Source organism: Protopterus annectens, chromosome 2.part1 (assembly GCF_019279795.1).
Source record: "Protopterus annectens isolate FY-2018-M chromosome 2.part1, PAN1.0, whole genome shotgun sequence".
Classification (NCBI taxonomy): domain Eukaryota; kingdom Metazoa; phylum Chordata; order Ceratodontiformes; family Protopteridae; genus Protopterus; species Protopterus annectens.
The window spans coordinates 1,185,239,473-1,185,252,539 of record NC_056729.1 but is presented as its reverse complement, the minus strand read 5'-3'; the positions used below and the strand labels follow the sequence as shown (position 1 = coordinate 1,185,252,539).

At 37.7% G+C, this 13,067-nt stretch overlaps 1 protein-coding gene across 6 annotated transcripts in view; it reads left to right on the top strand.

Moving 5' to 3' along the window:
• The first annotated feature begins 3,873 nt into the window (after window positions 1-3,873).
• The window catches only part of HMBOX1 (homeobox containing 1), a 1,854,813-nt gene continuing 1,845,619 nt past the window's right edge, over window positions 3,874-13,067 (top strand). For 4 of the 6 annotated variants that reach the window (XM_044062711.1, XM_044062710.1, XM_044062709.1 and 1 more), the window contains exon 1: window positions 3,876-4,148. The gene's annotated coding sequence lies outside the window, so the exon portion shown is untranslated. Of the gene's footprint in view, window positions 4,149-13,067 lie in introns of all 6 variants that reach the window. The other 2 variants (XM_044062712.1, XM_044062713.1) reach the window with 1 other exon arrangement.

The following is a 13,067-nucleotide window of genomic DNA, read 5'->3' as shown; positions in this document are numbered from 1 at the left end:
ACTACCCTTATACATATCCTGTACCACTGTTACATACTTCTCTGCCATTCCCTACTTCCTCATACAATACCACAACTCCTCTCTAGGCACCCTGTCATATGCTAAGTCCACTGCTGTCAATATTAGGCAAACAAGCCTAACATTGACTTTTTTATGGAGACAGAAGATGACTACATATTGAATGTTTCAAAATTTGAAATTCACCAAGCTTGATAAATAATTTAATTAATGCCTTGTAAAAACTTGTGCACAGTTATCAGAAAAGTGTGTGACATGGTTAATAAAAAGTCAAGTATTTGCATTCCAAAATCACAATACAAAAGTTTATAAAATATTTAGGATTTTTTTTTTGGTTTGTGCAATCACTTAGGGCTTCATTTTATTGACAGTTTACTTACTCAACCATCTATTTTGCAAATGTGGGAAGCACAACATTTTCTTCTTGTCTGCTGACCTACAATTATTTAACAGCCTTGTCAGTGTCTTCCTGATATTCCCTGAATGGCAATAGCTCTGCACATGTGAACCACCAACTATCTGCACCATCTGCAAACTGTGCAATGTCCAGCCTCTCTGGCAATTAGTCCCAGAGATTTAAAGCTACAAGCTGCTAACAAACTTTGTCCTACAGTCCTGGATTTGAATCTCTCACTCAATGTGCCTACTGTGTAATTCTAAGCAAATCAGTTAACCAAATAGTACTTTTGAATAGCCAATGAAAATGGGTACTTTTGCACAGTGGGTTTACTCAAAATGAAACGATAAATCAAAATAAACACAAACTACACTGAATGCATGGATCCGGAGTTGTGATAAACCCACCATTTTACTTACTGTATTCCCTGTACATTGAGCACAGAAAGCAAGTGCTCATGTAAAAATGTAAGCATTCTTCACCATCACATAAGATGTTACTACTGCTGCATAAATTCATAACATTAATACATACTGTTTTACGATTTCTTATATTTTATCAAAATAAATACTGTTTTTTTAGCATCTGAAACTACAATAACAATAAAACAAAAGGGAAATGTGATAGGCCGGCATCTTACTTAGAGCCACCTTCTCTGCCTTGTACTCACTGGGATATATACAAAAATGCTTAATGGTGACCATTTTCAGTATTATATACAAGTTCACTATGCCTGTTTTTATTTAATTTAGCAGCCACATATCACTGAAAACATTTATATACAAGGTCACAGCATCAATGTATGAAAACATACTTTGTTTTGCTATTACAACATTTGCATCCAACAAAATCAGCCTGTTCATTTACCTCAAAACCTGTTAATTTGTCCCTTTAAAAGCAAAGCATACAGTATCTCACCTTCACCATGACCACTTTTCACTGATAAAATATGCAACACTTATTTTTTCTTTTCATGATTATATGCAAGCTGTCCATATGTTACACATTTTAATATTTGACAATTATTATGCTTCTTTGAGGAGTAATGTAATATTTATTGCTTTGTAAAACTTTGTACACAGTCATGTATGCAACTGTAGGCAGAGGGAATCAAACCCCAGCAACTTAACAGATCATAGCTTTAATCCTCTGCATTAACTGCCAGATCATCCTTAATGCTTTCACTGTCAAAAAGAAAATATTTAATACTGAGCCTCTGAATGAACAAGCAGGATACTAGCATACTACTCAGATGCCCCCAGTTTTATCTAAATTTTACCTAAATTACCTCTCTGTCTCTCAGCAAACATGTATTATGTGATAAAATAAGTACTACAATCAATGAACATTACTACGTTATTAAAGTTCTACAATTCTGTTTTCCAGAAAGTGTGTTAACACAAATCCTTCAAATCCCTACCTTTTGTTAACTAACTGAACACTACATTGTCAATTTGAGACTGTGTGTGCGCTCATAAATGTACACACACACACACATTATATATATATATATATATATATATATATATATATATATATATATATATATATATATATATTTGCACACACCTTTATGATATGCAAGATGCTTTTAAGGTGTACTACTGCATGGAGGGTGGGGATATATTCTCATAGCAGAAAGCTAAAGTTGTAATTGAGAATTTGAGTTGTACATACAGGGATTACCTCAAAGCAGCAACAAAGCAAAAAGTTAATTTCTCACTAAAGGTTAATCTAAAAAAAGAACCTTGAGGCATGGAAAAGGACAACCTCATCATGGCTAACCTGTGGGGTGATCTTATAGATTCACAGGTTCATAGATTAGTACTAAGCTAACTGACCTTGCAAGCCATTTGAAACCTAGCCAATTATCCATTGTGAGACTCAAACCCTGCACTTTGTGCTTGCAAGACAAACACCTTAACCATTAGGCCACCCCTTGTTGAAATACTTATTTCAAGGGCTGGAAGCTAAGCCCAAGACAATACTGCATCTTTGGACTTGTTTTCAGGTCAACCTATATCCTTGTCTCAACTGTGAAGCTTGGATAAAAACAACCTAAGGTACTGTGTATTTTGTCTACATCTGCAAAGCCAAGTTGGCTAGGATTCTACTTTTCTACCAATTTGACAATTGGTCCTGCCTCCAGCGTTTCTTTGAACTGTTAATATATATATATACACACACATATATATATATATATATATATATATATATATATATATACATATATACACACACATACATTTAACCGCCCATAGTGAGAGAATATCTATCTACGGTATATGTATACTTACAATTACAAAGAATACAATATTTATATAAAAAGAGACATACCACCTACGTTATGGTCTAGGAAGTCCACCAGGCGCTAACCCATTCAATGGTGATGTACGGAGAAACCTCAAAAAGTTAATAAAGTGACAATAAATCGCGCAGCTAAAGAAACGTACGTTTTTACAACAAATAACAAGATTTGCTTTATTCCTGGTTTTAGTGACTGACATGAGAGTTACTACTATGCATTTATGCACCTAAATTATTTAACGCTTCCCTCCTAACACTAGTTCATGCTCTTATTCGCCGATAGATTCGTGAGAAAGCCAGTTCGCAATATAAAGAAATGCAAGCTAGTTAGCTAGACATAAAGCATCACAATCAGACCTAAACCGGTAGCAGTCGACAATAAGGTTACCAACTTTTCAGATACTCACAAAGTGAGACTTTTTTTGTTAACAGAGATGCAAGATTTTGCAGGACAACAAACGCAAATACCTGAACTTCACTTTTTTATCAACATAAACAGTTCACACTTATAGAATCTGAGTAGTTGGTTACGTGTTGTATGTAACCGTCAGATGAAATAGAAGATATATTTTTATTCTAAAATCTCAGGACATTTCTATTTTCCCCCACAGGACAAAAACTCTCACATAGGAACTGTCCAGAGTAAAGAGAGGCTGGTAACCTGTGCATCACTCTGTGAATGCCGTTGCATATATTTACATGTAATACGTTTGTACAAAAATCACATGCAAGCAAACCTAATATGGTTTACTCAACAAGAAGACAATAATCTGATTATGCAGATTCTCAAACCTATTTATTTTTCTCACTCACCAGCTTCATGGCTGTATTTCAAGAACCGCTATTTACATTCACCATACCTGCCCCCCACAACATGGGTCAAATGGCAAAAGTTTTCCTTCCGCCAGATCAATGAATAGGAATAATTTATCGTCAGTATTCGGAATACAAGAACAGTAGTTCTTTTGCTTGGGATTTGTAGTCTTTAACCTTTACTCAAAAAAAAAAAAACACAACACGCACGCGTTCTCGTTTTGTTCTTGTTGGGATCTGTAGTCCTGTCTTCGCGTTTTTCTGTAGTTCTTTGCGAGTGATGCTGCGAGGCTTCTTGGGATTTGAAGTCCTGTTAACTGCGGAGTTTGCCCGACAGGGGCCCGTGACCCGAAGAAGGGAGGACTACAGCTCCCAGCGCGCCGCCGGGAGCTACGAAGGGTTTGATGTTGATGTCAACATGGCTGCTGTCAGGCAGACAAAGACAGGCAGTCTGGGATCTGATTAAGAAAGAGAAATTGATATACATGCGTGAAGGGGGATCTTGCCCCTTGGATTTCGTGGTAAAGGGCGCAGATAAACACAGGATATTTTATTCTGCCTTGACTTTTGCTGTTATTAAATGGTGAAGCGGGGGAGGGACCAGGACTTAAAGGTGAGCGACTAGAGTGGCTTATCATCTGTGCTAAAGTGGGAGTTTTATTTATTTATTTATTTCTTGCTTGCTTGCTTGTGATGTGAGTTGGGGGTGTCCGACCAGCGAATGAGTTTGCAATCATATATTCAGTAGTATATATATAAAGGCTGCAGATTTATTAGGCAGTGTTGTTGTGATTATTATTTTGTGTTTGTTTTATTGTGTGTGCCTTTCCACTAGATGCATAGAAAAACTCTGCAGCATGCAGTCCCGCTTGATTGGTATTTGTCTTGGACACATTAATATCGGGAAGAAGCAAGCGGGTCTCTAGAAGCAAAGCATAACTTGATAGCAACTACTAATGATTATGATTATATACTTTTAATAAAGCTTTAGTTTAATTTTCACTTCTGATTCTTAATGATGCTGTATGTGCGATGGAACAGCATTGCAGGAAACAATAGTAATATTTTGCATTGCAAGCAACAATATTATTATGCACGGTCCGTTTATTTTTTGTTTATTCATATGTTTATGCTACCAGAGTTTCGTGTTTAACTTTATTGGTTAATCTTGTTTTATGGCAGTGGCAGAGTGGATTACTGGCAAGGGGGAAAAAACAATGTGTGTGTTAATGTTTCTCTGTTTACTTTTTTATCCTTGCTAAAATGCTGCTTTTTGTTTCTCCAGTGTTAATAGTTAATATGGGAAAACTATATGTAAATATTAAGTTTATATATATATATATATATATATATATATATATATATATGTGTGTGTGTGTGTATATATGTATATTTGTACAGCATGTATTTCGTGAACCAGCTACCTCCTGAAATGATGATTCAATAATTTAAAGTTCAGAGAACCAGATTGGTAGCTTAGAAGCAGTTTTGTTCAATGTGCTGGATTTCTCTGACAGGTATTGCCATATGTCAAGTAATTGTCCTTTAAACATGCTTTATTATAATTGACTGTGATCTGTGATAAGGATTAAAGCCTGGGACAGTCATTTGTAGATTTGTTTCTAAATTCTGAAATGTTTATCTAAAACATGTCAGTAATGAAACAGTTGTGTAAGTTCATTGCCTTGTAAACTGAAATTTGTCTCTCGCTTACTTGGAAACTGCAGTACTGATATTGAGTTTCATTGTTTGGATTTTGCTTGTATATCACTGTCATCATGACTATGATGAATTCTCAGATTTAAGCAAGCCAGATTTTCATATAAGTTTCCAGTTTACTGATTGACTTGACCATGCTGTACTGAATGACATGATGTCATTGCAGTGTGTAAGAATTTAATTCACTCATTTTGTTGTGCAGCTGTCATTCCTCACCCATTATGGGTGTGCATTGTGAGCAGTGATACAGTTGCACATATATCACACGTGGTGTAAACTGTGTTGATAACTGTTAAAAGGCTGTGAATTGATAACAGAGGACAACTGCGAGGCTGGAGGAACAGTGTATTTGAATTTTTACAATGCTGATGCATAGAATCTGCTACATTTTTGTCAGAGTGAGTGGTTATGACTGGTGCAAGAAGGAGTGGTTTATATGTGAAGCATTAAATAAACTACTAAATGTGATAATTTGCTGAGGTCTCTGGGATTTTGTTACCACTGTACAGGCAGACTGAATTCTAGAACTTAATGCTGTATGTTTTCAGAACTGTCACTTGACCTATAATTCTGATTAAAGAGCACATCAACAGAATGATCAGTATAGTGTTCTCGCACTGTAGCAATGTGATGTTTCATATTAAACATATTTCCTAGAAGGTTTCTTTTGTTTGTTTTTGTAACGAGCATGTGTGTTTCATTGGTACTTTGTAATTCCTAACTAATTCCTGGCTCTTATGTACCCCACCTGGCTGGTCCCATCCTATGAATCCATTTTTCTCTTTCACCTGGCTTCAGATTCTACCTTCAGCTTTATCTCCCACTCCACTTTCTTGCAGCTGTCTTCTCCCTTTACTTTCTCCAGCTATAATCCTTTCAAAAAATTTCTGACCCAATAGCCCTGTCTGTCTTATCTTATTTCACTACGGACAGTCTTTCTCACTTACTATGCTACATGTCTTTCAAATGCTCATTTGTAATTTGTAAGTGCCTTTTTTCTATTAACGTTATATACGTGCTGTACTTTTTTGTATCTGAATATTCCTTCTTTACTAACCAATATTCACACTCTCTTATCTCAACTAAGCACAGTGTCTCTTATCTCTTTTAAATTCATGCATTTTCCCCTATTTATCTCACCTTTGCTTCCATCTCTCTCTCTTTACCTTTTGTAATTTTAAACAAATTAAGCTTGGTTCTCTCTTTAGACAATAGTGTTATTTCTTTGGTTACTCTGTGTTATGTTGTGTTGTGTTAGGATTGTAAAAATGACGGCCTTTACAACTCTGTTATATTGAACCTGAAAAACACAGACACACATACAGTAATAGAAAATAAAACAAAGCATATCAAGTATTTTTCATTTTCATGTATTTTACACATTTTCTTTTAAGCATTTTTCATTCACTGTTACATTATTTAAATTGTTCATTTTCTGCTTTCTCTTTATCACTCCTCTTCTGAACAATATTCTGCATGTATTGTTCCCACAAATTTCTGTGCAATTTGTTCCTTTACTTTTCCAAGAACCCATCACCAATTATTTTTATCTCCTTTACAATGTCCAGTGCTTTAATTACAGTATTTTGATTTCCATTCCTAGTAAAACTTAATAGTTATACTTTAGTAAGGCCTTCCCTTTTCTGAATAGTTCAGAATCTGTATCCATGCTCAGAAGAATCATTTCCTTAGTTACAAGTTACAACCATTTTCTCTCCCAACGTTTCTGACAAAGTATTCTTTAGGGAATTATTAAAATCTGACAGCTCATTGTATTTCCTCAAAAAAAGTGCTGTCACTTGTCTGTGTCCTATAACACCTCTATTACTTGCTATCTACCCAAGGAGAAAATCCCTGCGTGCTTAGGGTTTATCTATGTAAACACTTCCAAGGAAAATTCCTAAACTTACTGGACTTTGTTGTATATGTGGGCACTGGCCGGCATAAGATGCCTTCCCATTATTCTTTTGTAGATTGTCTTTCTATTCTCTCATCCCAAACTTTTCTAATTTCCTGTGATTGATTCTTATAGTTATCATGCATTGTTTTATGTGCCTGCTAATTGTCCCTTTTTGAACGGCAACTTTTGTTCTAGACTCAATTAAACACAATTACAGAGCTGGTCTTTCACTTAGAGCTCCCCTATCCCTTTCTCTTTGCCTATACTCTATCAGTCCTTGGTAGGAAAGGCAGTTTTGAACCTACAGTCCAAATTTCTACATGGCTACATCCCACTCTGTTCACTTTCTTTCTCTCTCTCTATAGTTATTTGCTCCAAGTATCTTGGTTCCTTTACTTATTTTCTGGGGTAAATTCCAGCCTTCTCTTGACAATTTTCTGTAGCCCTACTTGTAGTAATTCTTATTAATAAAATCTTCTTTCTCCGTGTGGCTTAGTTCTTAGTTAGAATACTTTGTAATTTTTATTAATATAATGTCCTGCATGGTTGTTATTCTCCTTAAGGACCTTCATCCAAAATCCTACTGTCCTCTTCCTTATGTAAACTCCCTCTACCTTTATTATTATTCTTACCCTTTTTCACTTTGATTTATAACCTGGGGCTTCTGTTATGCATACAAGCCTTAACCGTGTAGCTACAAAGTACCCTTTCAAATCAGGTAATCCTAAACCACCTTTTTGAAGAATCAGTTTGTCCCACTTAACTTACATTTTTATCATAGGATCAGAGATTACTAGGCTATCAACTCGGAAGTCATGTTAAGCCTAGCTGTTTCAACCCAATGTAATTCTACAGAGGTATTAGTCAATACCCAAAATTGCATTTAGTAATGACTGCCCATGTCCAGGAGGGTTGTGGGTGCTATCCCCAGTAAGAATTTACAGTGCCCCATCCACTTATCCAGGTTTCTCTTGAACAGTGTCATAGAGGTACTCTGTTTCACATGAATTGGTAGCCTGTTCCAAAGACATGGCAATCGCTTTTTCTCTTCTAAATTCTTTCAACTCTTTATTATGGTCCACAACTTTTTTCTGGTTGAATAAAAAGTGTACCTGGTCTGTGTATAAAACTAAAGGGACTAGAAACATTTTCACTGCTTGTATCTTGCTTTTCATAGTTTTAATCAAGAGCTTTCAGCTTCCTTAGCTGACATAATATCATTCTTTTTCATGTATACATCTAAATACTACTTCTTGTCATGTCCCATAATATTTAACTCATAGTTTACTGTGAGAACCAATGTTTTATTTTCATTTATTTCATATCATTAAAACAAACTGAAACTGTCTCAGAATGTTCCATAGCATCAAAATGTCCTTTTTCTGCATTTATCACGTACAAAATACTATCATCCACAGATAAAGCTAACTTAGTATACCTGTTATATTCTTGAATTTGTGAGTCCATTATTTTCTTTGTAAGTGGCTCTAAATGTAAAAGAAGTAACAAAGGAGAAAGAAGACGCCCCTGCCTAGTTCCTCTGTTCAGATGTAGTTTGCTAGAGAAGAAACATCTCACTTTAATGCTTGCCTTCTACCCTTCATGTATGTTACTAATTAAGTCTTATTATTCTGACAGGAACACAAATGGTACCATTGCCCTACTCAAGAAGTCCCAGCTGATTTTTCCCAAATTGCTTCTCTGCATCAAGCTCGACAAACAGTAGTGGTGTTTTTGTACACTCTGCTTCCCTCTGGATCATCATTGTTTCTGTTTAATATTGGCAAATGTTATCTTTCCTTCACAAAACCACATTGATCTAAATTCTGTCAATTTTGAGAACATTTTTGACATTCTCTTAGTTCTGTAAGTATCTTCTTCTTCTTTCGGCTTTTCCCGGTTAGGGGTCGCCACAGTGGATCACCCGTCTGCTCATGATTGGCAGTGGAGTTTTACGGTGCCAAGGTACCAGCCTGGCGCCCAACCTTCCACAGAAGGTACACGCACGCACACACTCACACCTAGGGCCAATTTGGAGTGTCCACTCTACCTACAGCATGTATTTGGGATGTGGGAGGAAACTGGAGTACCCAGAGAAAACCCACGCAACCACAGGGAGGACATGCAGACTCCGCACAGAAGGCACCCCAGCTGAGAATCGAACCAGAGAACCTCTTGCTGTGAGGTGGCAACGCTAACCGCTGCAACACCGCGGCAGCCCCACACCACCGCTGCCGCTGTAAGTATAAAAAATTTAAATCATAGGGCCCTGTTCCAAAAGACCTTCTATACTGAGAGCAGGTGTTTTGGAATCTGACCCCCCCCCCCCCCCCCCCCCCCCGTGTGCAAGCTTATTTATAGATAAGCCTTACAGTGAAGTAAGTCACTTACATTGAGAGGAACAAAATTCAAGCTATAAACTGATTTGCTCTTCCTGTCCTAACTTACAGTTTTGGAGTGATTGACTGGCCCCAAAAGGTGTTGGATAGATTAGACAGGAAAACAAGAAGGTTGCTTCATGTTCATCAAATGATTTATAAAAATCAGTGCATACCAAGATTATATATTTCCCATTGAGAAGGAGGTATGGGCCTCCTTGAAATTGATTACATGTATAGATCTATAATCTTGGGACTGCATACATATCTGCTGACCTCACAAGACCCAAACATAGTGAAAGATTTGAAACGTGAGGAGAATAAATCTAAGATGGCTTCCCTTCTTAGTCTAGCAGAAGCATATATGTGTCAAATGGGAATCCAACAAGAAGTAGATAAAAATCAGGCAGCAATTGAGTGTGCCAAAAAAACAAAAGAAAGAATATCAGGTGAAGGATCAAATGAGAAGGCGAGAAATGTGGAAAATGCATAAATATATTTGCAAGTATAGAAAACTCCTGGAAGAACCTCATGTTAATCAGGATCAAATGCAGGAATGGTTAAGGAGAGGTGAAGTCAAACCAAAAGATGAAAAGTTAATATTGTGAGCCCAAGATAGTGGGCTACGTACACGTTGGTTTACAAAGTCTATTAAACGTGGGAGAAGCAAACAAATGTAGGTTTTGTAAAACAGAATTGGAAACAGTCACGCATGTTGTAGCTGGTTGTGATATACTAATGGCAGAAGGGTTGTATACTGAAAGGCATAATAATGTGGCAAGACTTTTGCACTGGAGATTGTGCAAACATTATGGTATTGAAGTGGCTGAAAAACACTGGAAACATGACCCACAAAGCATCATAGAAAATGATGAAGTCTACATAACATGGGATCACCCACTACCAACAGTTCAAAAATAAATGCGAGGAAAACCAGATATAGTACTCCATGAAAGGAAGACAAAAGTAGCATTGATGATTGAAATTGCTACACCCAGTGACTACAGTGTCTTATGTACAGAAAGAAACAAGGTAATAAAATACCAGGATTTGCAGGTGGAAACGAGGGCAATGTGGAAGAAGGATACCCAGATAGTTCCAGTAGTAGGAACAACAGGTCTTATAAAAAAGAATTTACAGTCATACTTGGATATGTTACCAATTGTCACCTCACAGCAAGACATTGTCCTGTTCGATTCTCAGCTAGAGTGTCTTCTGTGTGGAGGCATGCATGAATGAGCGTGCTTTTGTTGAAGGCTGTGCGTCAGGGCTGGTAACTCGGCACGTAAAAATCCACTACCAAACATTAGCGGACTGGAGTTCTGCTCTGGCGACCCCTAACCAGAATAAGCCGAAAGACACAACAACAACAACATGTAACTCCGTACGAATTGCAGAAGGAGTCATTACTGGGCACACTGTGGATGCTGCAAAGAGCACTTTTGGCTAACATCAAAGATTGAAACAATACTAATTTCATGAACTTTAATCATACTTTGACCTAGGAATGGGGTACATTCCCGACATGGTATTAGAAACCCAAAAGACTTGGAGAAACTTAAAAAGAGAAAGTCTTTCAGTATCCGGGCAGACTTGCACTGAGAGCAATTCTTTTGGAATTTGACCCATAGTTTAAAACTGAAATGGATCTATATGAAGGTGGTTCTGAAGTGTCTTTTCCCACTTTGGGTAATACTGCCACCACAGCTTTCTTTTAAGATGCTGGTATCCCCAACACTCTTTTGTTAAATATTGGGAAACAAAACTTTCCAGATCTTTATCACTTCCCTATTGATTACACATTACTGTTTTTATGTTAGCTATTAATTGTTGAGCCTCACTCTGCTCTAACCCTGGCATAATTAAGGCTTCCATTATATTTCTATGTGTGCCTTTTCTTAATTTCATCACTCTTCTGGAATATCTCCATAAGATCTGTGGTGATGTTTTTTGTTATAGTTTCCCTACGTTTGGCAGCAACCCTTTCTACTTCTTGTTGCCTTCATGGCTGTGCTGAAAAGTTTTGTTCTTTTTCCTTTAGCACTATGCACTTCTTTCTCTTCTTGCTGTGTAAGATATCCCCTCTTCTGCAATATTTTAACCTTTGTCAGCACTTCTATATATTTGCTGTTACTTTTTTCCCCCATATCTGTGGCCGCGGTGGTGCAGTGGTTAGCATTGTCACCTCACAGCAAGAGATTCTCCTGTTTGATTTTCATCTGGTGCTCCTTCTGTGCGGAGTCTGCATGTTCTCCTTGTGGTCAAGTGAGTTTTAAAGACATGCAGCTAGGTGCGTGTGTGTATGTGTGTGCCTTCTGTGAAGGTTGGGTGCCGGGCTGGCAACTCGACACCATAAAAACACCACTGCCAATCAATCTACAGACCGGTGATCCGCTGTGGCAACCCCTAACCGGGAAAAGCCAAAAGAGACTTTTTCCCCCCATTATCTCTTTCTGTTTCATTTCTCCTATGTTTTAAACTTAATTTTCATTTTATCCCACTCACTAGCTATCCCTTGTAAAGAAATTTCTGTCTTCATTAATAACTCTCAAATCATTTCCAGTACCTATTCTCTAAATCTCATTCCTCAGAAAATATTGTTACCTCATTCAACACACACTTCACACAAACCATACTATCACTAGCTAAACAACACAACCCCCCTCCCCTCCAACCCACACCTTCAACTAGTAATCTCCCCACTGCCTTCACTTTTTCTCCTGTACCTACCTCCAACATAAAAAAAACTCTTAACTAAGCTTAAGCCCACCAGATTAGCAGCAGACAACCTCCCAAGTGAATACCTACAAATCGCAGCTGATGTTCTGGCCTACCCAGTATCCATCTTAATTAACCGATCTCTGTCAGAAAGTTATGTTCCCACACTGTGGAAAGTATCACATATAATTCCCCTCCACAAAGGCGGACCCTCCACAGAACTAACCAATTACAGCTCCATAGCTATTCTCTCTCCACTATCCAAAACACTAGAGAGATGCATACACTCTCAGGTCTCAGACTACCTCCTTACGAACAACCTCCTTTCCAATACTCAGCATGGTTTCCGACCAAACCATAGCACCACCAATGCCTTACTCTCCTTTACTAACACTATCCTTCAGCATAAAAACAATGGCTATCTCTCCTCTGCTACTTTCCTAGACCTGTCTAAAGCATTTGACATGGTCCCACACAAACAACTTATCTCTGTCTTCAATAACCTATCCTTCTCTCAATCAGTCACCAACTGGTTTCAGAGTTACCTGTCTGACCGCCAACAATCCGTTGTAGGGCAGAATGACATATCTCCCCAACTACCTGTCCCCATAAGGGTTCCCCAAGGATCCATCCTTGGACCCCTACCCTTCTCTGTTTTCACCAATAATCTAGCCTCTGCCACCAAACATGGCACACTCATACAATACGCAGATGACTCGGCCATCATCTGCTCAGCCCAGTCCCTACCCAAACTGCAAAAAGTCACATAGGAATCCTTTTCCTCCTTTGAAACTTGGTTATCCGATGCCCAATTAAT